The 12,887-nt window shown below is 34.7% G+C and overlaps 1 long non-coding RNA gene across 2 annotated transcripts; it reads left to right on the top strand.

The window, feature by feature from the left end:
• The first annotated feature begins 764 nt into the window (after positions 1-764).
• Positions 765-7,664, top strand: LOC121421330. Of its 2 annotated transcripts, none has more exons than XR_005970956.1 (5): positions 765-903; positions 2,643-3,004; positions 3,925-4,085; positions 4,468-4,544; positions 5,866-7,664. It is a non-coding gene; the product is annotated as an uncharacterized LOC121421330 (long non-coding RNA). The 2 variants fall into 2 exon arrangements; XR_005970957.1 differs by lacking the exon at positions 765-903 and adding an exon at positions 1,316-1,514.
• Positions 7,665-12,887: the final 5,223 nt, after the last annotated feature.

Raw genomic sequence — 12,887 nt, 5'->3', positions numbered from 1 at the left:
TTTAGCCTTTGCTGGTCCCCTGCATCCGGTACTTGTATGTTGTGTTTTCATTTGTTGTAATTGTTATCTCTAAAATTGTATTTTGTTTTTTTATCCCTTTGCCTCTTTATAATATTTGTAAATATTGTTTTATCATGTTAATGTATGATTATATCTTGGATGCAATTAAAGGCCATATCGGCCAATCAATCAATTATCATAATTGTGTTTAGATGGATTTTGTATACTGTTCTGTTGGTAATTAAAAATTCATACTGAAAACAAACTGAAACGATGACACATTACAATATTCACAGATCAGATATACAGAAGATGATCATAAAAAGGGCATATTACACATGATACAGTCATGTAGGTCTAAGTGTTATCATGGAGAATTTAACTTATCTCTATGATCCAGATCACCTGATATTTGACTAAATAGTCGGAAATTACTTATTTTATTTCATTCTCATTATAATGTTCTGTGGGTGCAGTTTCCTGTTTTTCTGGGATGCATGTACAAAATAATATCCTACATAATATGTAGGATATTATTTTGTACATGCATCCCAGAAAAACAGGAAACTGCACCCACAGATAAAAGTGAGTCATGTGACTCATTTATGTATAATATTTGTGAGTCAGGCGAAACTTGACTCACTAACAAAATTAAATGAGTCTTAGTTGACTCATCTGTAATTAACAAGTGAGTCAATAACGAAATGACTCACTTGCAGATGCTCCGACTGACTCACATAGTTGTAAAAAATGAGTCAAGATCGGCGATTGACTCATTTACAAAAAAAAATGAGTCAAGAATAAAGCCGTGCGCGCATGCGCTACTTGCACGCTATGACGTCAACCATCGCGCGAACATTCCCGTTTGACGTCGCCATTGCTGAATTGGATCAAGAGAATACTGTGAGTAAAATCGTTTTAATCCTGCAGTTTTGAGAATAATTTTGTTCATTTCACCTGTAGGCCGCTGAGAAATTAATTGCTGAAGAGAATGAGAGGAAATTTGGTGGACAAGAATAATTGATTCTCAATTTAGGTGATGATTTGTGGAACTTTGAGAGGATTACGTGCGGGATTTCGTGCACCAGACGGATGCGTGTATGTGTGTGTGCTATATGGCTGTACTTGTAGGGCTGTAGTGTAGCTCCGCTGCGCGTCTGTTTAATTGAGTGTAGATATGTATTGTTGTGTGTTCGGACAGGTTGGGTGTCAGGACTTTAGCAAGTCAAAGAAATTTACAGGCGAAGTTTCATCAATTTTTAGTACAAAATGTAGGAAATATTATAGAGAATTACAAAATAGAAGATGATTACAACTATTGAATTCATATTTTTAGGGTAAGCTAATCAAAAGACAAAAAAGAAGGCTTCAAAAATATAAAATGTCCGGACACCTGACCCTACATCCTACGAAACAGATTACCACATCTAACAGTTAGGCCTATAATCTGGATCTGGATGTGTACGATGCAGGGCCCTCCTGGGCATGAACGCATCGGATGAGCCTGAGATCGGGTGAGCTTGAGGGAGGGCGAAGGGATGATTAGAAGGTCTTTTCGATGGCATTCTTGAATGAGTTTGTCGATGGCGAGTTTATTCAATGTAAATCAGGTGGTTCCATATGATTGATGATGGTACCGGTACTGAGAAGAACAAGTTCCTGTATTTTTCAATTCTTGCTCTTATTGGATGATAGGTCTGGCACTTACTATTATTTGTCACTTGCCTATCGATATAATCTGAGTTCAAAATGACTCTCACATATCGATCCCTATGTTTTTTTTGTCAGGTAGATCAAATCTAGACCGCTCATTCTATGAACAAGGTTATGATATAACCTTGTTCTCTGTTAGTGTTACTGCCCCCTGTGTGGTGAAATAAGGTTGGCAATGTTTGGCCTATTTTCTCCTTTTCTTTGGGACTAATGTTTAATTTTTTGACAATGTTAGGTTCCATTACAGCTATTTATCACATACATGTAACTTGTCTCTTAATTAAATTTGATTCTTTAAATTAATTTTTCTTAATTAAAAATAGAAATTGAAAAACTACAATTGTCTTGCCTTTATTTTTCCACTAATAGAGGGCGTACACAAAAATATGCCCAAAATTTAAGTTTTCAAGTGCTCTGGTGAATACGAAAATTACCCCCAAGCTACTAATGAAAAATGAATTGCAACTGTACAGAAATTAGTATTATGGTCACAAAAGTGATATTTTAATGATTTTTTAAATTGTGTGCTGTGTACAGCATTGGCATTCCATATAGTCCTAGATTCCCCACAGGCAGGCATGTAATGAACCCTTGGGTGAGTCTGGACTACATGCATTTCCTTCTCACAGAAAAATGTAGAGGTGTACTGTAGGACCTATTCCTGGTCTACTGAGTTGTTTTTAATTTGATAAGTGCCCCTTTCCCAACAATAATTAAGATGAATATTTTTATTAGATAATGTTGAGATGTGAGCCCCCATCTTGAATGGATGTGGTGTTTGTTTTTATTAACTTGGAAATGCAGTCACTATCTGAAGCATATGTCACATTTATCCCATCAAAATAACATTAAGAATATTTCCAATTCATTTTTTTTCTTTTTTGCACATTTTATTTGTTTTTTATAATTTTATTATTATTTTTTTACAGGGCTACTGGAAGAAGTCACTACGCAACAGATTCAGGAATTGCAGGAAATGTCATGAACGTGATAATCCATTAGGACAAATGGAAGCAAAGAAAGGGGACTACACCCAAACCAGACAAAGCTGCAGGCAAACACATGTATGGCATAAAGAAAGTACCTTCCTGCATCCCCAGAAAGTGAGGATGAAGAAACGATCAATGCTCACATCAAGATGCTTCAGAATGAATCCAGAAAAACAAGACAGGACAGCTTGATGATAGACAATCTACTAACTTATGCCCATAGGCGCAAGGGTATCATCAACAGCAACTGGACTGAATCCTACTTGAAGGATATGTACCCTTACCTTTTCCATGAAGATGAGGTAAGTTCAAATCAGCGTTAATACAGATCAAGAAACTTCAAGAATCTATCATTAGATTTACGTGTAACAAGGGTCTATTCTTGCAATAAGCAAGTCCATGCTTAACCCTAAACAGGCCGGGGGGTTGAATCAACCCCGCCCCCCCCCCCCCCCCCGGCCACAGAACAGCCAAAAAAAAACCCGGCCTAGTTAGGGTTAACTAGAATTGGAGCTATAAGTTTTATAGAAATGGGTATGTTCACATTTCTAGGATCATGCAATCACATTCTGTATTTTAACCTAGTTTATTAGTATCTATCTTTGAAATAATCAAGAAATTGTGTGAAAACATAATATTTAGAAAGTTTGAAATTTTAATCTTTATCTGATCTCAATCATATCATGTCTGTTGATCGAGAAGAATCTAAAGGTCCTACCATTTCACACTCAATGCAGTAAGTAGCGTGTACAGGCTTAAAATTATGATAGTTAAAGGAGATCAAAATTTGCAAAGTACTAAAATTTACAAGAGCAAAATATTTACTCTTCGTTCTTAATTAATAGAATTTTTGTTCTTGCTGACAAGTAAGGGACAATTTCACTGAGCATCTCATATGCAAAAACTTATCTTTGTGAATGGGTTAAGTGATAGGCCCATTTCAAGAACTGTATGTAATTGTTCACCAATAAATTTCCATATGAATTCAATACATTGATTATTGTATATATAGAATGAAAGTGATTCCAACTCGTGGAGACAAAGAAAGACTGGAGTCAGTTGGGTCATTTTATCAAGAGTGTAGAGATTTGCACATAGTCTTCAAAATTATTCTTGATTGAGCCATTTTTTACACACCTATTTTTCTTTTTTTTTCACGCAGAGAAACATAAGACTGCCCTGTTTAAATTCCCTCTTTATTCTTTTCATTTGATGTTGAAAGAGTTTGAGAGACTGTCAGAGGACCCAACTAAGCAGAAGTTGGAAGCAGGACATTTGAATATGCTGATCCATTACTAGAGATATGCAAGACTCCCAAGCAAGGTTTGGAGCTCAAAAACCTGATCTTGGCTGCAGCAGCAGAAAATGAAGACACCAGGAAAAGTATGTTATTGAGATGTTTGATAAGGAGTGGGTTTGCAATAATTTTATTCTTGGGAGGAAAACTTTGAAAATGGTTAAAGAGTTACTGTACTTGCCCCCCCCCCCCCCCCCCCCGAGTTTTACCAGCCCCAAATCCATATACCCCATTTTAATTTCATGAGAGAGAAAGACAATAATTACATGGCTCCAAAGTGTACTCTTCTATTTATACCTGATGTGCAATTCAAATGGTTAAAGAAGGATGACCCAGGCCAGTTGGTCAAAATGTATATTGTATACTGTATATTTTTAATATTTCTGAATGGACAACCACAAAAATACTGATATTCTGGAGTTCGAGTTACATTGCTTGAGTTTAGTCTTCATTTTTTTTTCTTTGCAGTGATCAAATCATGTGGAGCACTTCTGTTGATTCCTACTATTTTTGGAGAGAAGGCATTGCTTTGTCAGCATAGCCAGGTAAGTTTGATGCTTAAAATTCATTTAAGGTTTATACAAATATCAGCAGAATTTTGAGTGAGTGAGTGAAGCTGTCGCAGGCATGTCCATTTAGATAGCTCAACTGACAGGCCATATGAGACCTGGCACCACAAAACTCTTAAAAAGTCAGAAGAAATAGATATTGGATTTAATCTCTCTTTTAACACAGGAAATTCTAATAAGTTTTGAAATGATGTATTACTCACTATCACAGTGAGATCCTAACCTTCGAAGATTAAGAAAAGAACATTGCCTACCATAGAATTCTACTTATGAGAATAAGGGATTAGATTTTGCCCATTTGATTAAGTATTTTGATTGCTAAATTTTGTTTAGCATCAATGTAAAGAAGATTACACATCAGTATAATTTTCGTGATAATTGATTTATTGAATCTCAAATTATCTCCAGAGTTGATTCATAAATTGAGAACATCCTCCTGAAGCCTATAAACCAATATCACACCAGGGTTTAATTCATAGGGGTTTAAAGTGAAGAGTAGGTCCTATATCTTAATTTTCACCCCCCCCCAAAAAAAAAAAAAAAATATTAATTCATTGCTAATATTATTCTAATTGAAAGTTGCAATAATAGTACTTCAGATTTAAAAGGCACTTAGAAATTTTTGAAGTGGCTTAAGAAAAGTATAGGTGAATTCGACTTCACCTCACTGTAACTTGTGGCGGCCATAACTGGGGGGCTTCCAAAAAACAACAAAAGCACTTTCAATGGAGTATGTCATGAGCCAGGTGTGTTGCCATGTCAGTGTTTTTGTTGGGGTGGACTTGTCCTTTAATGAACTTTGACCATCAAAGTCAGCACTGCTGCTATATTGAACTGAGTAATGCAGGCGAGACTGCCAGAGGCGTTCCACTTGTATATAAATGATTTGATGGCTATACAAACTGTTCAACTTGATGTTTTGGTGTTTCCAAGAAAGTAGTACATTTCTCAACTCTGAGTCCAATTTATTATTCATTTCCATCCATGTAATTTGATAGAGCTTGGATGATAATTCATAGTGAACACTTACTCAACCATGGCTAAGAAATTCTTTATTACAGTTACAATTTTGTAAGTCTTGCGGTTCTTTAGGCTACAATTTGTAAAGTATCAAAGTAAATACTATGGTGTTTCATTTAATATCATACTAGTACATCTTGGACTACAGTACAGTTAGCAGTATATGTATTAGCATAAACTTGAAATTATCATTTTCACTAGGATCAACCAATTTGCCTTGTGTACATTACCAGAAATAAACTAATCAGCATTTCTCACTTATGTTTCCCTTTTTTAGGATAAAAAACGGACCAATCGCCAAAATCATCTACAAAAGTAAGCCCGACAGTGCAGGTCTGACTCTGAGCAGTGATCATGAAAAATTCACGGAAATTCTGCAATCATCCTATATTACAGCAGAGAATGAAGTCATCTGCGAGAAAACCACCTACCTCATGTCAGCAGTCTCTCTGCTTATGTCAGCCCATTATGTATTCAACTGATCATACACCCCCAAGATGGGTAACACCCTCACATTCATTCAGAAGATTCTGATGAACATAGATTCCACATCTCAACCCTCATCCAAGGTCGTAAGAAGCCTGTATGACTTAAATGCTGTCCGAAATGCTGATGCCAGTAGTTCTTCAGTTTAATAGAAATTAATTAATTGGGTGATGCTACTGCAACTCAGCTGATCACACTTTCTCTACGTGCAATCACCTTAGGTGTTGTATCTGTCTTTTATGTGCAAAATAGATTGAAATAGATACGACAGGTTGACCGTGAATTTAGACATCAAGTATGTGCATTATTTCGCTTTGCTTCAGTACAATTTCAGTGGCCCTTGAATTGGAAATCTTTTCATATCCCAAGAATTACGTATAAATGCTTAATGAAATTTTTGTCACAGATAAAATAGGATTTTGCACACACAAAAAAGAAAAGATATTTGGACCCAAAATTTTTACAGATCAGATGGTCAACAATTTTTTTTTTTTTGGGGGGGGGGAATTGAAGACTAAGCTATTAATATTCTACTTTTTGATTTTTGTACACATTTTGTTACTGTACATGTAAATAAGTTTAACACCACAAATTTGAAGAATTACAACATTTTAAAGGTTCTCTATGGAATTTTAGTTAGTTTGTAAGTTTCAAGCAACTTAGTATTTAATTCCAAGAATTATACAAAGGCACTTTTCAAGATTATGGCTTCCAACATCAGTACATGATGGAAACAATTCTCAATGTTTACATTTATTGAGATGGTAAGCACATGCAACTGATTTGAAACTAATTTTATAAATTTGACAAAGCACTGCCATTAATTTTAAGCCAATCTGCACACTTCCAAGCATGTCAAAGGTATTGCTTAATAGCCCAATCACCACAATTATCATTGCCTTTAAAAAAAAATTGCACAAATATATTTAAATAGAAAAGGTCAGTATCTGCTTGAAGATACAGCTGCTATAGGAGGCAGATTTTGCGGAAAATACCAGGGCTTCACAGTGAGAGAAATGGTATTAAGAATGGGGGATTCTGCGAAGTGCTTTAAAAATTAATTGAGAATCCAAATTGCACATTTTGAAATTGTCTTTTGTACTATTAGTAGTAAAATATTTTTGTGGGTTTTCCTACAGCAAAAATTGACATTTGGGGAATTCCCGTGTCATGCATGGGGATTCTTAAATTTAAATTGTGTTTGTACGTATGCTTAAGTTTGAAAAATTGACGTTTTGTGACAGCTTTATCTTTGTTTAGTCGGTTAAACCATGTTGCCAATCAGTTATAAAATCTATCACTCTCTCTTGATAGTTTTATTTTTTATTTGATGAGAGGTAGCAGTGCACTTATTTACATGTTTGGTGACTGGATTCTATGCTTGAGAATAGATTTTATTATAGAAAGAAATGCACAGCAACCATAATTATTTTTCAAGTAAACTCTTAAACATTTATCCCATGAAACACATTTCTGTCTGTTGTGGTTACATCACGGATGCATAATGGTCACTTTTGTTTTGGTAATATTGATGGTGACTCCGGAGATTTATTGTTGAGAGGAAATAAATCAGATGGCATGTACAATGCATTTATACATTCTAGTTCTTTTGCTTTAACTGATTGTGATGTGTCTGTTAAGTTAGCATTAGGCTATTGATCTGTTGGTTGTAGGTCCATCATAATCGGCACATCTAAAGCATGCAATGAGACTTCCTGATCCATTCAATTTTGCTGATGATCATGTTTACTTGGAAAATGTTATTAATCATTTTTGGAAAAGCCCCTATGATGACAACAGACCATTTATTTTATTTGGCATCATTTTACACCCTTTTCTTTTGGTTTAATTATCACATATGTATTTGACTCATTTTCAGTTAAGTCGCCTTGACTCACTTCTTCATACATGAAGTGAGTCAAGAGGCTTGATCTACGAACAGAAGTAATGACTCATTTAAGTAAAACCATCTGAGTCATGTGACTCACCTAGGCAAAAAGTGAGTCACCCTGACTCATCATTGATGAGTCACTGGTTTGTCCGTATAACGACACACTAGAAGGATCACATGAGTCACCGTGACTCATTCCAAACGAGTCTGAGTCTTACTGACTCACTTCAAACGAGTCAATGTGACTCATTTAAAGTGAGTCTTGCGATTATATGAGTCACCACGACTCATTAAAAATGAGTCTGCGTCTTAATGACTCACTTTAAATGAGCCAGGTGACTCATTTGAAGTGAGTCTTTAGATTATGTGAGTCACCATGACTCATTACAAATGAGTCTGCAAGGCAAAGATGAGTCACTATGATGCATTAAAAATGAGTCTTCTATGATCAGACTCATCTTTAATGAGTCATGGTGACTCACATATTCGTAAAAGTGTTTCGCTATACGGACAAACTGGTGACTCGCCAAAGTGAGTCAAGGTGACTCACTTTTTTTTGTGGGTGTGGTATTCCCATGTCCGTCTTCTTCAAAGGCAAATTAAATATATTTCATTTACATCATCATCATCATTATTATTATTATTCCTCTTTCTTTCGATACATCATATGAGACGAACGTTTACACTTCGTAATTCCGAAGGTTCTTTATTCCGAGGGTTCGTAATTCCGAAACACATAAATTGCCTATACCTCGATGTTCGTTAATCCGAAAGCGTAAAAGAGTTCGTTAATCCGAACATTTGTGGCGTAATTCCGAAGGTTCGATAATCCGAAAACGAAAGAAGGTTTGATGTTCCGAAGGTTCGTTAATCCGAAAAATAATAAGTTTCGTTGTTCCGAAGGTTAGATAGTCCGAAAACGAAATAAGGTTAGATAATCATTTAGTTTTCGTACTAACGAACCTTCGGAATTACGAACCTTCGGATTAACGAACCTTCGGAATTACGAAACTTCGGAAATACGAACCTTCGGAATAACGAAGCTCCGGAATTATGAATGTATGCGGAGACGAACGAATTCCTGTGCAAGACAAGTTTAAAATTTTAATGTCAAAATCAGGTTGCCCATCAGGGTGACCAGATTTCACAAAATGAAATACGGGACAATCGATAAACAAAGATCTAACTTTTTCCCTTTTTTTGGTTTTTTGTTTTGTTTTGTTTTGTTATATTGTAACTATTGATTTACATCTATTTTAAATCATTGTAACAATCACTTGTAAGTTTGTAATTTTGTTGATTCAATAAAACATAGAAAAAACAAAACAAAGAAGCCCACACACAGTGTAAGACTTGTGAAAAAAAATATAAAGAATTGGAAGGGTGCATGGGTGAATTAAAGAATGAAGGAGATAAAGAAAAGAGATGAATTGAGAAGGAAATGCATGAAATGAAGGAAAAAAGAAGGATGAAAAGAAAAATAAAAGATATTAAAAGAAGTTTCCGTCATTCTTTGAAATCAATATAGAAAGAAAGAAAGAAAGAAAAAGAAAGAAAGAAAGGAAGGAAGGAATAAATTAAGAAAGAAGAAAGAATGAAAGGAAGAAAGAAAGAAAGGGAGGATGAATAAATGTGTGAAGGACAAAATAAAGGAGAGAATTAAAGGAAAACGGTAAGAAAAAGGAGGAAAGAAAGAATGAAGGAAAGAAATACAGGTATGTTTCCTTCATTCTTTGCAAGAAAGAAGAAAAACAGGAAGGGAGGGAGAAAGGGAAAGAAAGAAATAAGGGGAAAAATAGAAGAAAAAATAATATAAAGAAAGGAAGAAAGAGAGGGAGGGGAGAGGGAAAAAGAGAAAATAATGAAAGGAGAGAATTAAAGAACGAAAAGAAACACTCGGAGAGGAATGAAAGAAGGAATCCAAGGAAATTTTAAGGAAATATATAATGAAGGAAAAAGAAAAGGAAATTTGATACAGATGGAAAGTCAGAGAAAGAATTAATGAACAGAGAGAGAGAGACAAAATTAATGTTCAGGAGGATATAGGGTAGAAAATAAATAAAGAGGAAAACAATTTCAAACTCCAAGCAAACAAAAAAAGTCCAATCATCTAATAAAAATCATAATATTATTGGGTGTTTTTTTTAAATGAATTAAAAAATTTAAAAAGTAAAATGCTTAAGAAATGAACAAAATTTCAAAGTGAAACATATTGCCAAACTTTTGAAAAAAGATCGTACACACCAAGACTCAAAACGAAAGCTGAAACAACTATATCTATCATATGAAAAGTCAATAACTTGTTCCTCCGACTACATCTCCGAATCATTAATCTGAGAATCAATAACATAATTATAAGAATTTCCCGCCGATTTTGTGATTATTTTGGTGGAAAAACTGTTTATCATTTGAGTTTGTTTGCACCATTGAGAATTTGCTCTGATCCTACATGCCTATATTTCTTTTATTTTTTTATTTTTTTTAATTTCTATTTTTATTTTTATTTTATGTTAAGATATAGAAACTATTGTAATAAGCGCTATATAAATGTACATTATTATTATTATTACTATATAGTAGCCTGACACACACAGGCAGGAGGCCAGTTCGTTTGCAATGTATTGGGTTAGCAAAAAAAATCACTGCAGAACTTGCAAAAGTTTACATTTATCGATTGAATTGTTGTCTCTGCTTCGTCATCTGTTGGTTATTTGATGAAAATTTGTCACTTTTAAATGTATTAACTACATTTTGTTCAATATTCTGAAATACGGGACAAATGGGCGTCTCAGGGGGGTTTGTCGGGACGCCGGGACAAAGGAGCAAAATACGGGACAATCCCGGGAAATGCGGACGTCTGGTCACCCTGTTGCCCATAAAAATTGGACGAGATTGGTTCGTGATACGTGATTATTCGACGATTGGGTCATTAACATTTCTTTTGTAGGCCTATTATTTTTTGATTTTCTCACTGATCCCTGAAATGAGAGTGGATTCAGAGTGAGATTCTGCGCAAACGGTTTCTGATGTGCCTCAATGTTTATTGATTTTAAACTGTCACGCGGGGACGATATGCTAAGCTTTGGGTATCAAATTTGTTACGATACTGCAACAAATAACAATGAAATAATTTGAAATTGAATTTCCTTTCTTTTATTACAGGAAATATAACACTCAAAAACTAAGAAAACATTAATAAATATCTTACGCCTCTTGAAGTGACAGATGTGCAATATATCCGATTAATAATCCAAATGATAAAATCCAGATAAAAGTCAACAATGATGGCGACGATGAAACTGATGTTGAAGCACGATGAATAATAAGAGTCACTGTAACGGGTTGAAGTGTCCGTGAAGACGATGTTGATGCAATCCGTGGGTTGAAAAGCGTTCATTGAACATATTGATGATGTTGATGATCTCGATGAGAACTGAGAATTCCTTTCTCAAAATAACTGCGAAAAGTTCATTGATGACGGGTAAATATTCCAGGTGGTAATGAAGTATGCTCTGACGTAAAGTCTGGCGTGAAACTCTTAGCTCTGATCTGCTATGATCTTATCTGATGAAGTGATCTGGTATCATGTGATGTGATGTCCTTGAAGAATCTGCCAGCTTTATATACTAATTACAACTATTCTAGACCCTTCTAGTATAAGATCATTCTAGTATTCACTACTATGGAAGCTTCTGGTATTGTCTTTTAAAAGAACATTCTCCTTTGAGGAGCAATCACACTCTGGAAGACTCTTGAATGACCTCATTGAAATCAACAACATAGCCAATTCTATTGTTTGTCAGTCTCTATTCACAAATAACAATAATCCTTGGCCTTTAAATAGGCATAGGCCTGCTTAACAAAAGCTTTTACAAACTTGTTGTGGAGTTTTTGTTATGGGTTGGCCTCACACAAGGTTTCTTCCTTTTTGGTCATTATAGTCCTCACTTTCTTTAAATTTGACGTTCATTGTATTTAAAATTTTAAACTGTCTATTTTTTGTATGTATTATTATCTTGATCTCTTGAGGAGAAATAAATGAAACTTAAAACTTAAAAATTGATATATTATGTTCAATGAGAAAAGTCTAAGTACTTGTACTTTGCTTCAATAAATTAAGTAAATTAAATTCAAAGAATTTTCTGCTGTATATACTTCTGTTTTTGTCAATTAACGGCTGATTTTCATAATAACAGAAGGTCCCCATTCTGAAAATCCTATTTGTAAATTCAAGTTGCTGGAGGGAATTTGCCAGTCGCTTACCGGGTTACAAGTAAATAATGATATCTATTAATACATTATAATGTGATAAATATCTTAATACATAATACTTTTTTAAATCTTTTAAAGAAGCAATGGAAAATGGATTTCTGAAAATGACATACTGTAGTCAATATTCATTCTTTGATCGTTCGTCTCTCTCTTGACTGTTATTTTACCGTGATATTCACAACCAAGTTTCGGAAGTGTTTGGGAGGAGGAAAAGTTTGCCTATATTAAAAAAAATTTGGAAAATATATTGTGTTTCTTGTCTTTATTGCTACCACCATTGTTTTATTTCAACGAATGATGATGTTGGTGGTGGTGGTGGTGCTGCTGCTGCTGCTACTACAAATACTACTACTTCTACTACTACTACAACTACTACTACTACTACTCTATACGACTACTCTTACTACTACTACTACTACTACTACTACTACTACTACTACTACTATTACTACTACTACTTCTACTACTACTACTACTTCTACTACTACTACTACTACTACTACTACTACTACTACTACTACTACTACTACTACTACTACTACTTCTACCACTACTACTACTACTACTACTACTACTACCACTACTACTACTACTACTACTACTACTACTACTACTTCTACTACACTACTACCACTACTACTACTACCACT

This window comes from Lytechinus variegatus, chromosome 9, assembly GCF_018143015.1.
Source record: "Lytechinus variegatus isolate NC3 chromosome 9, Lvar_3.0, whole genome shotgun sequence".
Taxonomy (NCBI): Eukaryota; Metazoa; Echinodermata; class Echinoidea; order Temnopleuroida; family Toxopneustidae; genus Lytechinus; species Lytechinus variegatus.
This window is presented reverse-complemented; position numbering and strand designations above follow the sequence as displayed.